Below are 19,086 nucleotides of genomic sequence, written 5' to 3'. Positions count from 1 at the left end.
AAATTTAGAAAGAAAGAAAACATGTTTTCTCTTGTAAACAAACAAGGATGAATATGTTTATTAGTGAATGGCGCTAGTTGCTTAACTAAACATAAATTATAACTTAGAATCTTGTAATATGAAGTAGTTATTAGTTAGGTTATTTTTTTCATTAAAGTTTTAGATTTTACTTGTCTAGATATATAGTAAAGAATTTTATTAAACGAAAAATTTTAGTTTTTTATTTCAATTTCTATATTATTTAAATACTATCTTAGGAAAAAATGAAGGGGGGGGGGGCTTTAGGTCGACCATTAGTTATTTTTTCCAGGGGTGATATTCTTTGGAAGGTATAGGTAACCCCCTACCCAAATAAAGTAAAAAAACACTTTATAAGAAGCTTTACTATAAAGGAGAACCTTATCATTCAAGTGGTTAGCAAGATTTTAAGGTACAAAAAGAAAGATATCCTAGTAAAATACACATATATGCACTAAAAATGGAGAAAATAGAGGGCGAATAAATACTGTGCGGGAAAGACAGACATGAAACATAATTAAAGCAACTTCGCAACCATAAAACTGAAAACAATAAACTATCTAAAATTTTGATTATATTTAGTTAACCAAATAGTGTGACAGCTTAATTGTATGGACTTCATATGATTCTACAAAAAAAAAATTCATTAATAATTCATTAATTAGCAAAACGCAGCCTTAAAAAGGTATCAAGACCGCAGATATTTTGATTTTAAAGTATTTTAAAAACAAAAATTCAGGGGTGGGTGCCAAAAGGCGACTTTTTTCCATGAGTACAACGGTCAAATCCAGGGATTTAAAAGGAAAATACAATAGCCGATAAATTGATGTATATCTTCTATGATGATACACAAAATTACCCTCTTCTAAAGATTACAGTTATTTGTTGAAACGTTTGGTCACTCGACTAAATGAACCAATTAATCAAAATTCAATAAAAGTCCCAAAGGTGGAGTAGCAAACTAATAAGAAAAAGTTATTATTAGACTTTGGGGACTAGTGTAATAAATAGCCAAATATCTACTCCCTCCCTGGCAGGGATAGGGCAGGGGTAGAGAATTGTGTAACATTAATTAAACACCATTCTAAATAGTTTTAAAAGAAAGAAAATATTGAAATGTAATTAACACAATCATCTCAGAGTTGTGGCATTTACAATTTAATTAAACGCTCCATAATTTTGTTTTCGTGTTTTTTATTGTGTTAAAAACAAAACAGAATTCGCTAGATTCACGCATTTTGCATGTAGAGCAGCAATATTTCACCTTCTCACTTTTTGCATTTAATACTAAGCTAATTGGACAGTTTTATCATCCACTAGGAGAGGGGTCGATGCGGCAACGGGGGTGGAGGGGGGGATAGTTATTTTAGCCCGCTACAATTTTCACTGTATTAGAGAACATGAACATGGTGTAAGATCCAAGTAATAAGATATCCATTGCCGCGGATATTTTTATACTGGCGGCTAATGGTTCTCTAAATCGAAAGGATAGCTGCTGTATGGATATATTTTTCCTCAATTCTTTTTTCTGATAGTCTGTAATGTGATACAAAACAAACATCCAATATCTTCTGACAAGCCAAATGACCAACACTTGAGGAAAGTAGCAATGCATATTCGTGGATATTATGTCGGAGGAAAACTTTTTGTCGTTTTAGTTTGCTATCATGGAACTCATTTATTGGTCAGTTCGTTTATCCAGTAGGAGGAATGGAGTAATAATGGGTAGAAGGGCGGAATCGTTATTTTAGCCCGCTGCATGTTTCACTTTATTGCAATACATGAAAATCTGGTGCAAGATCCAAGTAACAATATATCCATTGTCGCTGATTGTCTGATTGTCATTAATATGATACAAAACGGACATTTAGTATTTTCTGACAAACAAAAACTTGTGAATAGTAGCTGCGCCACTTAAGAATAATCTGATTAACTTTTACAGCATTGCTCCAGGCCCCAGGGGTTATTTTTTTGTCTACATGACTGGTGCAATTTATATGGTCTGGTAAATGTCATCCTGTTGCTTCGCTTCTATGGATGACCTCTTTGTTCGGTGTGTACATAAAGACGCCTGTATAGTAGTCAGTACAAAGCTCAAAATAGATTTAGGATATGGAAAAACATGCATAAACATGATAATACGGAATGATTTCTTTAATTTTAGCTTCAAAGCCAAAGTTTATGTAGGTTTAGTAAAAGAAACCTCGTACTTTTAAGCCTTTACTTTGTATTAAAGATATTCTAGCTTTTTATGATTTAGAATACACTAGTCGCAGTTCCCACAGCATCTAAGGGCTCTGCTTTGGATTAAAAAGGAGGGTCAGAAAATAGCCTACCATCCAAAGACTTTAATTTTAAAATAAAAACTTTTACAACCATCCCGGTACCTCTGTAAAGCTTCTCTAAAAGGGATATCTCGATCGATTCGGTAGTTATTGAAATCTTAAGCTTCAGACAAAAAACCTTATTTCTTAATATGATAGCACTTGCAGATACTTTCCTTACTTTGACTCCTATACCTACTTACAGCAGAGAATATCTTGTGGGATGAACAGTAAGAGATATAAGTTTTCCGGAATTTTAATGTAGGGAGTAGATTTGAAATCTGCATCAAAGGGGGGAGGCGGATGTGCCACTTTTTGAAACCAAAACTAAAAGTCAAAGGAACTCAACTAAAAAAAGAGTTACAGGTCTGAGATTTTGCATGGCAGTTGCTTAATAGGGGTACGATATGGAACTGTGAAGAAACGGCAGCGCAACCGCCAAGAAAAGGCAAAAAAATTCGGCGGGAAACGCCGGTTTTCGGCGGTTGCGCCACCGTTTCTTCACAGTTCCATATTGTACCCCTATAAAGCAACTGCCATGCAAAATCTCAGACCTGTAACTCTTTTTTTTAGATGAGTTCCTTTGTTGACTTTTGGTTTTGGTTTCAAAAAGTGGCACATCCGCCTCCCCCCTTTTAAGGATTTTTTATAAAATTCGTTTTTTGTATAATTCTTTATCTAAAAGCGAAAATACATTTTAAGTTAATTAATTTTGACCAATAGGATAGGTGGATTTTAAACTACCTGCGCTCTAATTGGTTGAATGATGTACGACATCCAATCAGAGCGCAGATTTTTTAAATCCACCAATCACAGATGCCAAAATTAATTAACTTAATTTGTATTTCCGCTTTTAGATAAAGAATTATACCAAAAACGAATTTTATAAAAAATCCTTAAAATTTGATGCAGATTTCAAATCTACTCCCTACATTACAATTCCGGAAAACTTATATCTCTTAATGAACAGTTTTAGGATGAACAAATTGTTTTACATATTATATTACTCTTTCTGTGAAATCTGCAACAATTTTAACACTTTAATTTTACCATTTTAAACCCAGTTCTAGCAGCTTTACAAGTTTGACATCTCTGCTGCCAGCGGCTAACAATGGTCGTGGCTTTCTCCGGCTTTCCATGACCTTAAACTTAAACCACCTCCACCCTAAAATTTTAACTTGGTTGCCATTGGCGTCGGTCCTTCTTGGGCTGCAGTTGCTTTGAAAGGGTGTTGTAAAGAGGTGGAGGAGGAGGTTAGGGAGATTTTTAAAAGGGTGCTCCTCTGGTTATGGGGTGATAATCAGGTCTTACTAATTTAACCCCAAGTATTAGACTAATGAGTCATAGATATATAGAACAGCCTTTTGTTAATGCTTTTCATGAAAAGAAATCAGCTTAAAGGACTAATGAAGATTGTTTCCATATCTTAAATTAATAGAAAATTTGATGTGTGTTCGATGAAAAGAAAAGTCAATAACGACCAAAAAACTTTTTATAATCTAATAAAACATTGGTTCTCGTCAATAAAGTTATGCTCTAAAATTTAAAAATTTGTTTTTCTTACATACTTTCTTTCACCAGAAGAAAATATTACATTATGAATTTGATTATTTAGTTTGTATTTAAAAACTGCACAACTAAGATGATAATATTGCTAATTTTTGAGATATCATAATTTTAATTAAGAACTACGTGATAGAAGTTGTAAAATCACAGGAAGGGGTGTAATGTCAACAAGTTTAGATAAGACATTAAGACATTCTAATTTAGCTCTAATACTTCTAGCACTGCACCTTTAAAGTATCTTACTCACCTTCTTTGACTTTTAACTATCACACACACTCACACACACACACAATTATGAGGTGTGCGGGCACACCTACAATGTCTTAACTCACCAACTCTTGGTTTACCTACATTATATATATTACATACAATCACAACTGAAATAGAGGTAAATATTCTAAATTTTAAATGGTATAACTATAAGTGGGCATACAAAGAATCTTCTTATTAAATTACATATCTTTGTACAACTCAAATATCTAGTGTTGACAGATTTTTGGGACAATTATCATTAAAGAAGCTTTTACTAATACTCCTTAAAATAGCCTAAACCCAAGCAACCCCCATGATTAAATTCCCAGCTGTTTTTGTGATCTTACTGGACACACCTACAGACATCTTATTACTTTATTTTTTTTATATTGTTATACCTTTCCCTTCTCACAACTTTTTAAGATCAGAATTTAGAATGTGGAAAAAAATAATGAACTGGTTCATCTAAAAGAATGGGGTAGGATGTTGTGGTAAGGGGGGGGGGGTAATATCCCCCTCCCCGCTTATGAAGACACCTTAAGAAGGGGTCTAGCTAGGTGGGTGACTAGTTAAATCTGGAGGAAGAGTGTAGGTGTAAAAGGGAAATGAGGGAGTTGGGGGGATGCTGAAATTTATAGAAGTTCTTAACCATACCCCTAAATTATTTTTCTCGCAGTAAAAGAAATGAAATAAAAAAAAACGAAATCAGTATCACCGTGATTTCAGCATTCCTTGACGTTTTTCAAATATATTATTTAATTGTATTAACTGTAGTCTAGGTTTAAGAACCCAAATAGTTTTTAAACACTGCACAAATTTTACGCATTTTGTACGCCCAAGGGTTAAGGACGTTCACAAACTAAATTAACCATCTGAATTTAACACTGTATGACGTCACTTAACACTGCTAAAATTTAACCATGGGTACGATCGTTTTACATCATTAAACGCTCTGTAAACACACTTGATTTGGGTCACGTGACCATTAAAATACACTGAATTTTGATTTTGAAGATAATATTAAATGTCTTCTTTTCTATAAAAAGAAGGAATTCGATTCTTAATACATAACTATTATTTTTAAAAATTATTATATTTTAATACAAAGATTAATATTTATTCTATTTAATAATTTTTCTATAGACATTTAGGTAATATAGATATGTTCTTGAATTTTTTTTCTCTTATTAATAAATTAAATTTACAAAGAGTGTAGGTAATTTATATAAGAAAAATACAAAGAGGAAATCCTTATACATAAGTAACAGGATGTCTATCCTGTATGTCCGTCTGTACCAAATGATAATTGAAAAAATCTCTTTTGTTAGGACAATGTTTGTCTCTGTACTATGTATGTATCTCAGAGAAACTGTTGCAGCCGCGCCGTTGCTGCAGAAAACGCCGCCGCCGGCGGAATTTTTTTTTTAACATTTCTCGCCGAATCAGACAATATTGTATTATTTGAGTACATGTTATTTTTTTTCCAAAAATTTTCCACTGCGGTAGGACTTAGTCATTTTTATGTTGAATTTTTATTTACTTAGGCTAAATCCTAATTTAAGGCTTTCAAAGTTTGGTTAAGGCCTACATAATAAAGCAGTTACATCCCCCTTAAAAAGAAATCAATTAAACTCGGTATTATTCCTATATGAAACGACGACATTAGAAATATTAATGCAAAAACATATGATTTTTCTATGGCAACCCTGAGCAAGCGATGTTTACAGAGTTTAAAATTTAACTTTGCTAAACGTTCATTAACACTGACGTATGTAAACAAATGAAATGTCCTTAACCCCTCGATGGTTAATTTGAAGAGTGTTAAGATTTAGCACTGCTAAACATTGTTAAAAAAAACGATCTAAAACACTCAAAGTTCTTAAACCTAGGCTTGTATTTCTAAATTGTTAAAAGTCCCAAGTTGTACAAAAGTAAAACTTTAATTGAATATATTTAGGGAGGGAGGGGACAATACCCTTATAAATAATATTAACCTCATTTCCCCTCGTAACTACGTTTTAAAACTTTAAATTCGGTATTATTATTAAAATCAATTTCATGTTCTTCAAGATAAGATATAAATATTATCAGTCTTTTGTAAATATATACAAAAATGTCTGGAAACTCTTAGGAAGTGGTGTGGTAAAGAAGGGGTAAGGATAGAAGGGAACGGGAGGGAGAAGTTGAGCTGTGGTGTTGCGACCCTCTAAGCTGTGGTTGCACCATGGTGTGTCACTGTCAAGATAATAATTTTTTTTTTGTTGAGTTTGTATCTATTAACAATTTAAACTATCTAACTTTCTTATTTGTTTGCAATATTTGTTTAATACCATTGAATTGAATATAAAATCTGCATTTTATTAATGAATTACCTATACTTTTATTTTAAAAGTTAGGGGGAAATATCATATTTTTTGTACAATTCTATGCCACTGTGTTTTGGTGGCATATTCGACTCGACGCACACACACACACCCGCACTTACATAGCTATCAACATCTTTTTTGTATGATGGTAGCTCTTAGTTATGGTTGAAGCGTGGTTGTGGCTCTACAGGCACGCGTGCGCTCTCACTGAGTGTCCACCCGCAGGGCTAGGGGGTTTACCCTGCAGTACCGTGGGAATTATCTAATTTTAGCTGATGACAGTTACTATGTGTGTATCTGTCTGATGCTATGGAAAAGTGATATTTCAAACTATATTTTTCTAGTGATTATATACTGTTAATTATTTTATAGTTCTCTGTATTATAATTGTGTTGCTTGACATTTCATAATTCTTGACATATTTAGTTTTATTACTCTAAGATAAATGTACAGGGTGTTCAAAAAATTGGATTCTATAATCCCAAAGATTTGATCGTTAGGGGGATTTTTTCTGAATATTTATCAAATGGTGGCCAATAAATAATGAATTTTTTCTTATAGCCAACTTAAAGTAACTTTATATTATCAAGATATAAATAATAATTAATAATAGGGACACCCTGTAAATTATTGTCTTATATATTGTAATCAACTTCATTTTTTTTACAATTTTAGTATAAATGAAAAGACATTTCCTGAATTAATGACTAGCACAATTAGATAATATAATATCAATTAAGTGTGAAATTAAATATTTTAATTATCATTTTAAAATCGGAAAGAAGGCCATTCTAAAATTTATATTTTTTATACATCATTATAAGATTTGTGTTTTAATATCATAAATTAAGTGATGCAATCAAATTTTCGATATTTCTTTAACCTTTTTAATATAAATAAATGCTTATTATTTATTATTGCATCATTGGAAGGGGTCATACATATATATATAAATAGAAGTGTTAGTAGCTTATTTTCAGCTATAGGGACAAATTTTAATCAATTTCAATCCTGTAATGTTAGGTTCTGTTTACTCGGTTACTAAACTTTCATGCTTGCAGCCCTTAGAAAGATATAAGATTTACACCACCTAGACTTTCATTATTAACTTTTCTAATAAGTACCAGAATAGGTGAAGATTTATTTATCTTCTATTTATAGTCCCTACTTCTCTATATGTTTCCAAGAAAAATTTACTACTCATATTATTGAGTTTAATTCACTGAAAAAAAGGATTTCAATCAATTGAAATCCGCGAATATTTACCCCTTTTCCTGGTTAAATCTTGTTTTAAATGTTAGTGCAAAGAGGTATTATAATGGATGTATAAACACTTGGATCTTACACCAGAGTTTTATGTTCTATAATAAAGTGAACTCTGTAGCGGGCTAAAATAACTATCTCCTACCAACCCCATCCTCTTTCCTACTACTTGACAAACGGCCCGACCTATAAATGAAGGAAGGAAATTACAATCTAAATTGACGATAATATTTCTCCTGATATATCATCCAAGTATATTGTTCATCCAATGGTATTATATAGATTGTATGTGTAGTGTACTTGTAAAATCTATTCTCAACATATGGTCAATACTTAGCTTAGCTTACCAGAGGTTTCCTAACACAAATCTTAACAATACTGAGATGTTGAATTTTGACCTTGCAACTAACTGAGATAAGATATTTAATTGTAATAATTCTTGTATGATTGTGGAGAGGGTTAGTGATAGTGTGAAGTGGATTTTTAACCTTGCAACTAACTGAGATAAGATTATTTAACATAACAGTTTTTAATTTTTTTATGATTGTGGAGAGGGTAGTGATAATGAGAAGTTGATTTTTGACCTTGCAACTAACAAAGATCAAGATTTTATTCGAATAGCAGTTTATATTTTTTGGTAATTTTTTTTTGTCTAATATGCATTTATAACTAATGATATTTTCCTTTAAATATGTAATTTTTCAACATAAGATCCAAATTTATCTTTAGTACCTAGAAAATTATCCAAATCCTATTTACAAAAGAGTGGATCATTTTCAACCCATAAAATTGTCTAATATGTTGACCTTTTATAGTTAGGTAATCTAGTGTTATCCCTTAAAGTGCCTTCTTGAGCACAGAACCCACAAAACTATGGGGGGGTGGGTAGTTATGTTTATTACTTTAGGTCAGGTTAGGTTAGTTTTTATTGGGTTCTAGGTTATAGTACCGCAGGTATAAGTCCCGCTTGGTAAAAGGCTTCCGTAGATGTTTTATGATTAGGATGTAAAAACTACGCCCTCTTTTTTTAAGATTAATTTGAGAACAAGGGAAGGGTTCCAGTGCTCTATAGGCACTTAGTGTTAATGAACCAGTATATTTTTTTTGCTGCCTAAAGATCTGATTTTTTATTAGAAAGTTTAAATGCTTTTAATTTTTTTCTATATTTTCCTATTTACCCAAGAAAAATATTGTTTTTTCTTTGTTAATTCCTAGGAGGAAATACTTAAATGCAAAATAACAATCTACCAATTTTTCTAGTTTTTACAAGCACTTAATTTGCATTTTAAAAACCAATTTATTTGCAATGCTGAGAAAATTTGGTGCTAATTGTAAATGATCGAGGCGGACAATTACTATTTTTTATATCTGCAGATATATTTGTGAGATTTTCCTTTGTCAAATATTTTAAATGGATGAAAAGTAAATGAAAGTGCCACATTATAAATGATAATCATTATAGCACTATAAAAAAAAGTATTTATATTTAATTTTATTGCAGATTTTATATGTATTTTAATCATTTTCTTTACAATGCATTAATCATTTAATCATTTTTCGGTAAAAATTCAACATTGTTGAATGTAATTGTTATAAATCATCCATTCAAGACCATGAGCCATTTGTTAAGGACTGAAGTACAGACTAACTGATTCTAATTGTAGAAAAGCTTTTCTTTTAGAAATTTTCTTCGTGAGTGCAGTGTAAGACTTATGATTGTTTAATTGTAGAGAAATTATGTTTCTCTGTTCAGATCAAGGACAACACCACAACATAATTGGACAGATAAAGAGAAAGTTAAAATATAATCTTTACATTATTTCTATCTATTTTTATCATGGTGTGTTTTTGTAGAATTTGTCCCTTTTATTAAATTAATTATAAGTGGAATATAAGAAAAAGGAGAATTATAAAAAATTACATATAAAGATAATAAATAAATTAACCTATTTTTAAATCATTTTATGTTGGTATAGATATAGGGTTGAACTCAATTTCATTCAATAACAAATTTTCCTCTAAAGATATTGTTTCCAAACAAACTTTAGTTGACTTGGGTCTATGACACGTGTCTTTTCCCCTGATATTATGGGCTTAGGGGCAAATTGTGTAATAATTCTGTCACTTCATCAATAGAGATGACAGTTAGGAAAAGTGTAATTCTTTTAAGGGATAAGGCAATCGGTGAAAAGTTGTTGATCCTCTAGTTATGATAAACTATTAACACTTCTATAGATTGGTTTTATTGTCATAAAAGTTGGTTTGTACCACGCAATAAAGAAATAATACAACTCATCAAAATTTTCATTCTACGAATAAGAGAACGTCTTAATAAAACTTGTAGGACTAGTGTAATTTAGGGAATGGCTCAAAACCAGTTTAATCCAGTGGAAATTAATCCTATTGGGAGCCATACTGCTTGAGTATTGTGAAATCCACGAACAAATAAATCAAAATGATTGTTTGTACTTCAAGTTGTTTTTTTTAAACAAAATAAGACAATTTTATTTAAGGAAATTTAAAGCTTCTTTATTAACATTCCCTAAAAAGATATATAAAGACCTATTCTAGATGTAGAAATTGAGAATATCTAATACATTATATTAAACTTATAGCTTTTATAATAAATGGGGAGGTAGGTTGTGCTAAAATTCCGTAGAGGTGTAAGTTTTAAAACTTAAAAACAGTAGTAGAACAATAATATTCACTAAATATTAATATATAAAAATTTTGACATTTTTGACAGTAGCTGAAAATCGCTTGTAATATTTACTTTTCTATTTTTCGTTAAAATCTCTTAGTTTCATATCGGTCAAACAAATTTCGAATTAGACTTCCCATAAAAGATATTAGGATGGATTAATGTTTTATTTTTAGTAGTTAATTCTATTATCCTCAATATACGATACTTTTCATTTTTGTATATACCCAAAAAGATGAAAGTTTCATGAAAGATTTAGTACAATTTTACAAATTTAACTTTGGATAAGCTATTTCTTGATCAATTTTATGCAATAATCTTATCTTATTGAATACCAGCAATTTAGAATTAATACCTAATCCAATTATATTGAACAAAAAAAGACATAGATGTCTAACTAGTATTTGTAGATTAGAAAAGAACAGTGAATAGTTGCACAGTAACAATATCGAAAATAATAAAAGAATTTGTGTTAGTTTATCCGTCGATCATAATAACTTTGTTGCACTGTCTTAAAGTGACGAACCGTCTGTATGCCATTGTCATAGAGTAGCTTCGTAACGAACAAGAATATAGAATGAAAGCTTGTAAGAATTATTATATGCATATTTGATATTGAATAGGGCCTGCTATCTAATTCTCACAATGCAGTTAAAATATTTATGATATGATTAGATTGTTCAGAGTTATTTTAGACTAGCTGAAAAACTCTTTTGTTCTTGTAATGTGACGTTGTAACTTGAAATTTTTATGTATACATATGTGCCAATGCATTTCCCTTACTCTTATTAATAATTATAATTCTTTCCGCCATTTTTGTGTGAGGGGGGGGGGGAGGGTTTTATTTTTCAACCAAATGATCAAAATCAATAGTATTTAAGGATCTAAAATCTAAATTAATTGGTCTTGTATTGAAACAAACCGTTGAAGCATATGCTTCATACAAAAGTGAATGTGTGTGTGTGTGTGTAATTATCACTTTAGAATGTTGATTGTATGAACATTGGACATTCTACTGCCATGCATGTCCTATTCTCTTTCTGATAATAAAAGTACACACAAGCCTTTCCTCTATTAATTATCTGCTACCAAAGACAGAATAATACATATTAAATTTGATAAAGTGACTAGATAATCCTTTTTCCTACTTTAAAAAATTTATGTTTGTATGAAAACCTAAGATTTTTTAGATTTCAAGATAACTGCATTATTAATGTTTTTGTTTATTTATAAAAACTTGCCTCATTATTAAATAGATTTTCAGCGTTTTTTATCCTAAAAAAAACTTGTTTTAATAAGTATTTGTCTATATTTAGATGAATCTACAAGTCGATAAAATATGTTTAGCTTTATTCTTAGATTTTTGAGAATTTACGGGGCTTACTAATTCTGTTTCTAGAAAGCTAGCTTTTATCTCACATTTTTCAGAGATCGTCTATATTATTTAATTACGAGATGTTTACAGTGAGCTTTGTCATTATTAAATCTTTTTTATACGGCTTTATATGTCTGTCTATTGCATTCTATTGTCCATTTATTTCTGTGAGCATATTACTACTCATTTATTTCACATATCAAATGACATTTGTATAAACTTATTGTACGTTTATCTTTATCCTGGTCAGTATAAAGACATTACATTTTTCAAATATTGCACCGTCTTAAATATATACCTAGGATCTAGAGGGATAAGTCAATGGCTGATAAATAGATGTATATCCTCATTGATGATACCCAAAATTACCCCCTTTTGTAGACAGAGATGGGAAAAAACCAGGTTTTTTTAAAAAAGATCAAACCAGTGTGGTTTATTTGGTTTAAACCGGTTTTTAATGGTTTTTATTAATAAAAACCAGGTTTTTTTGTTTTTTTTAATAATTTTTTTGTTTTTTTTTTAATAATATCCAAATTAAAGTATTCTAATTTAGTATAAAGGGGTAGTTTTACGAAATGCATTTGAACTTAATTTAGTGAACCGCATATTTTATCCTGGTTAAATGGTTAAACTACATTTATATGGCATATATTTGAAAAAATTTCAATTTTCTACCACATAGTTTTTGAAATATCAAGACTTAAAAATCGTATTTTTAAATTGCATATATCACAAAAAGACAATTTTCAGGTCTTGATATTTTAAAAACTACGTGGTAGAAAATTGAATTTATTTCAAATATATGCTATTTAAATGTAGTTTACCCCATTAACTAAGAAAAAATATGCGGTTCACTAAATTAAGTTCAAATGCATTTCGTGAAACTACCCATTTAGTATAAAGATTTAAACTATTAAAAGAATTTTGAATTAGGTATTTATGTTTTTGACTGTATTTTTTTCATTATAAAAAGACTAGCGGCTAGGCCCCTAGAGGCCTCTAGGGGCACTTGAGGAGGAGAGAGTCGAATTTAATAATTGAATTTTTTATTTTATATTTTGTAAGAAAAAGTAAAAAAAAAAATTTTTTGGGGGGGCGAACATTTTTTTTTTGAAGAAGGGGGGGGGGAGTTTCCCCCCCCCTTCCTCATTTTTAAATTTAGTTAAATAGTTTTTTAAAAAAAATTTCGGAGGGGGGGTTGGGGGTGTCCCACCCCCAAAGAAAATAGTTATAAACCTTCCCGGGCCCTATGAGAAGCTACCCTGTTAAGGAGAACCCAATCGGTTCAGCGGTTAGCGAGATCCTTTGGTACAAACAAACAAACACACAAACACACATACAAACATCCTGTTACTTTATTATAAGGATATAACTGGAAAGATAGGGCTTTGTATTAAAAAAAACCATTTAAACCATCCCACCTTGTTTTTTTTGTTTTTTTTAGCTTTTTTTTTTTTTGGTTTAAACCACTTGATTAAAACCACGTGGTTTTTATTTTGCCATCCCTGTTTGTAGAATATTAGTAGAGGTTGAAACGATTTGAAACTTAATAAAACAACCAAACAAAATTCAATAAAAGTCCTCAAAGTTGTTAAGCCAACGAATTAGAAAACGTTATTATAAAACTTTGGGAACTAGTGTAATAAACTACCCAATGTCCCCTCCCTCCCTGTTTTAGAACACAATGCAGCTAAACGACTTTATCAGTTTACAACTTCTTTTATCATTATTGCAGGGAAAAGGGATTCATATAACTTTTACTAACTTAATCCTGTTGAATCTTCGTATTCTTGTCAGTTTTCCACGAATAAAAAAAAATGTAAAATTATATGATTTAATAGTTTTGTTGGCCCCGAGGGGCCAAAGGCTCGAGGAAACTGGTACTAATTTTATGATTTTTATTTTACTATTCTTATGAAATTGTCTTAAATACGATACAGCGTGGCTCTGGAACGAATTTTGTCCAACTCTAGCGAATATTTATCGGTTTGGAAGCCTTACTGGAAACATATATAAACGTAATATAATCCATAAAAGTCGCTGATAAGTAACACCTATCCCTGAAACGAACATACTTGTTTTATATTGACTGCCCAGGTTTTCCCTAATTCATTCTCATGTTGTTGCCGCAACTTTTGTTTTTCACCATCCAATAATTTTGCAACATTTTTTTGCTTTGGGGATGAGTGTTCAAACAATAATGTTTCAAGAAATTAGTAAGAGATCAGTAAACCTGCCATTTTCTTCAAACTTGACCTAAAAAGTTACAAAATTCTATCTTGGAAGAATATAGGTATAAAGGGGGGAGGCGGATGTGCCACTTTTTGAAACCAAAACAAAAAGTCAAAGGAACTCAACTAAAAAAAGAGTTACAGGTCTGAGATTTTGCATGGCAGTTGCTTAATAGGGGTACAATATGGAACTGTAGAGAAACGGCGGCGCAATCGCCGAAAACCGCCGAGAAAAGGCAAAAAACAATTCGGCAGGAAACGCCGGTTTTCGGCGGTTGCGCCGCCGTTTCTTCACAGTTCCATATTGTACCCCTATAAAGCAACTGCCATGCAAAATCTCTGACCTGTAACTCTTTTTTTAGATGAGTTCCTTTGTTGACTTTTGGTTTTGGTTTCAAAAAGTGGCACATCCGCCTCCCCCCTTTTTGCTTTGATCTCACACCAGATTTTCATGTTCTCAAAAAAAGTGAAACACACAATTGGCTAAAATAACGATTGCCCTCTTCGACCCCCTATACCCAATCCCTTCCCCTCCTACTGGATGAACGAACTGACCAATAGAGAGTTCAAAGCTAGCAAGCTCAATTGACGATTTTTCACCTGTCATAATATCCACGTTTTTCTACTTTTCTTCTTATTAAAGAAAAATAAAGTTTTAATTTAGATTAGCTCTCAATGGTTACTTAAAAACTTCTGAAAAAACTTTTTATTTTCATTAAATTTGTTGTTATGTTGTAACATCACTTGTGAACGGGGTTATATGACTGAGTGTAGTGAACCAGGCAGGGAATGGAAAATGGCCTGTTTATAACACTAGTCCCAAAAGTTTTAATATTCGTTAGCTTAATAACTTTGGGGCCTTTTAAAATTTAGTTTGGTTGGTGCATTAAGTTAAGTGTCCAAACATTTCAATCACTTATTATAATCCACTTAAAGGGTATTTTTGTATATTATCACAGGGGATTTACATTAATTTATCGGCCATTATCTCATCCCTTTGAATCCCTGGTCGTGAACCGCTATGTTTTGGGTCTCAAGTCCAGGAAATATTTGGAAAGCAGTGCACACAAAAAATCAACTTTTTTTCTCTAAAACGTTTATGGATTTTTTAAAGTACTAAAAAGAGAGGGGTAGGTTTCTGGTAGAATCCGTAAAGGTGTGTGTTTTAAGGCTTAAAAATAGTAGTAGAACGATAAGATTCACTAAATATGTTTGTTTCTTATTGAAAAGAACTATAGAAAAAAAATTTTAAGTTAACATAAATTTTATCGTTCTTCTACTGTTTTTAACTTATAACACATAAATGTACGGATTTTACCAGAAACCTACCCCTCTCTTATTTATATTACAGTTTAAAATTTGGTATTTTTTTATTTATCATTTCTTTACTTTTTACTAGCGGCTACGCCCCTAGAAGCTTCATTGTAAAGGAGAACCATATTGTTTCAGCGGTTAGCAAGGTCCTTCGGAACAGACAGAGATATATAGACATCTTGTTACCTATACCTAGACAAGTCCTATTAACTATAAAGGAGTTAGAAAGGAATTTGTTAAACTTTTTATTTTAATATCTTTGCAAAGATATTTTAATAAGGGACTTTAATTGAAATCTAAACTTTTTTTAATAATCCTAATACGAAAACATTCTATTCTATTAAAGATTTAAAATGTCATATAAGCCTTACACTTCTGTCAAAGCAGTCGATACAAGCATAAGCAATAATAAAGAAGTAAAACTTTAATAAATATAATTTAAGAATATAAAATATTATAAACCAAATAAAGCACCTTCCTTATTGCATTTATTAAAATAGAATGCTGGGTATAGAAATAAAATTCATCCATGGTTAATTATCAGATAACGTTATGTTAAAATTATAGGAAGAAAGATATTAATTTAAATAGTTGAGAATATGAATGGATATCTAATTGAATTTTAGATCTTATGATCAACCAACCTTTGGTTTTTATGAAAAGTAGGTAAAAAAAGTATAATTGTTGCACTTATATAATATTTTTTTTTATTTTGAAATGAACTTTACTTTTTGTTAAGGCCTTGAAGCTATTTTCAGTTTTCACCAAACAAAGATCTATTATTAATTAGGGATCTAAAGGGATAACAAAAATGGCCTATGAATTGATATACATCTCCAATGATACACAAATTTACCCCTTCTGTAGATTAGGATTAGTGGTTGGAACATTTGGACACGTAGTGAACCAACTGATTACCATTCAATGAAAGTCCCCAAAGTAGTTAAGTCAACGAATAAGAAAATATTATTATAAAATTTTGGGGACTAGTATAATAAACAGAAAATGTCTCCTCTCTCCCTTCTTATTAATAGCTGCTTAAGTAAAAGGCAATGAACTCAGCTACCCTACTGTTAGAATTAATTCTAAGTTGTATGACCCGGAAACCTCGCCCTTTTATCGGTTGTTGGGATAGCGGACACTAGACTCATAATTAGAGTTTTAGACTAATAGAAAAGTCTAAAATTAAGTTTTCCTATATTAAAAAGGCTATGCCCCAAGAGGCACTTTAGGTAGAGGAGAGAGTTCCCCCCCCCCCCACTTTTAATTTAAGTTTTAAAAAGAAATTTTGGGGTTCATTTTTTTCTGGAGAGGGTGGTGGTATACTCTCCCAGAATAGTTTAAACCTTCCCAAGACCTATAAGATGCAATACTGTAAAGGAGAGCCATATTGGTTCAACGGTTAGCAAGATCCTTTGGTACAGACATACACAGATCCTGTTACTTCTATAAAGGATTAAAAATAAACATGGCCTTTATTTTTTACTAAAATAAATGTTATTACAGAATTAATTCTCTGCAGAATTTTAAGATATTATGCCTAGATTTTTTACATAATTATAATATTTGCAGTAATATTTTTGATTAAAAAATCTAATTGGTTACTCTAATAGGTTTTGTCTATTGCTAAGATGCTCCCACTGGCTTAGACTTAATTTATTTGGCTGCTACTTGGCACAACACACAGTTATAGATAACAATTTTAATATTATACCAGGTGTAACAGAGATAGGGCACTTCAGGAATAAATAGTTTACTTATCTTTTGCTTATTTATATAATTAAGATATAAATATTTTTAAAAGCGAAGCTTTTCTATAATTAGGGTCGGTCCGTCCGTACGTCCGTACGTCCGTCCGTACGTCCGTAACGGATAGCTTTTTTCGTTAATTTAGACATGTTAGAATTGTCCTATCGATTTCAAATTTTGCATGGTGATTCCTTTAGTAGTTAGGTACGATTTAGAAAGCGTAGCAACTCTATAATCATTACCAAAATGTCCGTACGTCCATTTTTAACATATTGATTTTTTTACTTTTTTAAATAGCTTTTTTCGTTAATTAAGGCATGTTAGAATTGTCCTATCGATTTCAAATTTTGCATGATGATTCCTGTAATAGTTAGGTACGAGTTAGAAAGCGTAGCAACTCTATAATCATTACCAGAATGTCCGTACGTCCATTTTAAACATGTTGATTTTTTTACATTTTTAACAACAAATTTGTATGTGACCTAATTATCCGATTGGTCTGATTTTTGGTATACTGATTCCTGGGACAACAAAGTACAATTTTATATGCGTAGCAACTCTATAATCAAGTACTAAAAATGTAAGTATGTCCATAAACATTATCCTGTATCAAGCAGTTTTTCAACAAACTTACTTACAATTTTGCTTTGACTCTTATACATTCGCATTCTGATTATTCAGTTCTGACATTATACAAGTGTTAATGTCCGTTTGTCCTACAGTTTCAGAGCTTCGCTTTTATGGATGTTGTCATCCTTGTTTATTGACAACTTTTAGAGTATGAATTATGTTACTAAGAAAAATAATGACTAACAATAGCCTTTTTAGATTTATTCAATTTTATTGTTGAAAAAAGTTAAAGGCTTGATTGTTTTTCTTCAGTTACTAAATCCCTGTCTTTTTATTAACTCACAAGTTAGACCAATATAAAAACTGATCTAAAAACTGAAGTTGGCCATATAATCATGCAATTTATGGAGGTAAATTAAAATTATCGGTTTTTTTGCTAATTTAATTTTGTTCGCCAGCCTGTAATACTCTTAAAGTTGTTATTTAAAAACTAAATTTGCTGCTAAATTAAATCTCAAATAGAGTTTGTTGTTCAATTAGTTGTATCACTCTATGTTAGCTCAATTAGAAATAGTAAAACACATGTAGATAAATACATATTATGTGTGTGTTTACATTCTAGGAAGAACCATATTTTCCAGCTGTGAATCACAGTGGGCCAGTAAAGTGCATTTTTCAACTACTTTTTTGTGTTTTCATTTAACTCTGAACGTGAAAAACTTCAGTTGTTTGTTATGTATAGATTTTGTACCTTTTTGCTTCCCTTAAACTATTTATCGAGCCCGCATTTTAAAAATGATTTGGAATTTAGGAGGGTTATTTAGTTTTTTTTGCCTTTCCCTTACCCTTGCGATACTAAAACTACGGTACCCTAACACGGCTGGACCCTCAGATGTCAAAACTTTATTTTAGTGTTTGGCCAAAATGACTTTGCAATTGTATCTGTAAGTACGTCTAATAACACCCTTTGCTATTTTTAAAATCCTAGAAAATTTTTTTTGCAAGAAAATTGCATAAATTCGCAACCTTTTTTAGAACCACTACATAACTCGAGTTTTAAAACTTTTTATATAAAATCCTTTTTACAAAAAATATCAATAATTACTTAAAATTAAACCTGAAAGAAAAAAAATCTCATTACACGTGTTAATTTGCATGTTTTAGGTCTTTTTTTGAGGAAAGTATAACTTCCACATTTTTGACAATAATTATATTTTTTTAACATTTCAAAGTAAAATATAATAAAACTTAAACGATTTTTCTTGAATTATCAGTTGAAAATTTCATCAAACATGCAATTTAAGTGATGAAAATTTAATAAAATCATTTTTTGAATGTTTAGAATTACCAATTTTCT

Source organism: Acartia tonsa, chromosome 2, assembly GCF_053477335.1.
Source record: "Acartia tonsa isolate MP-2025a chromosome 2, ASM5347733v1, whole genome shotgun sequence".
Classification (NCBI taxonomy): Eukaryota; Metazoa; Arthropoda; class Copepoda; order Calanoida; family Acartiidae; genus Acartia; species Acartia tonsa.
This window is presented reverse-complemented; position numbering follows the sequence as displayed.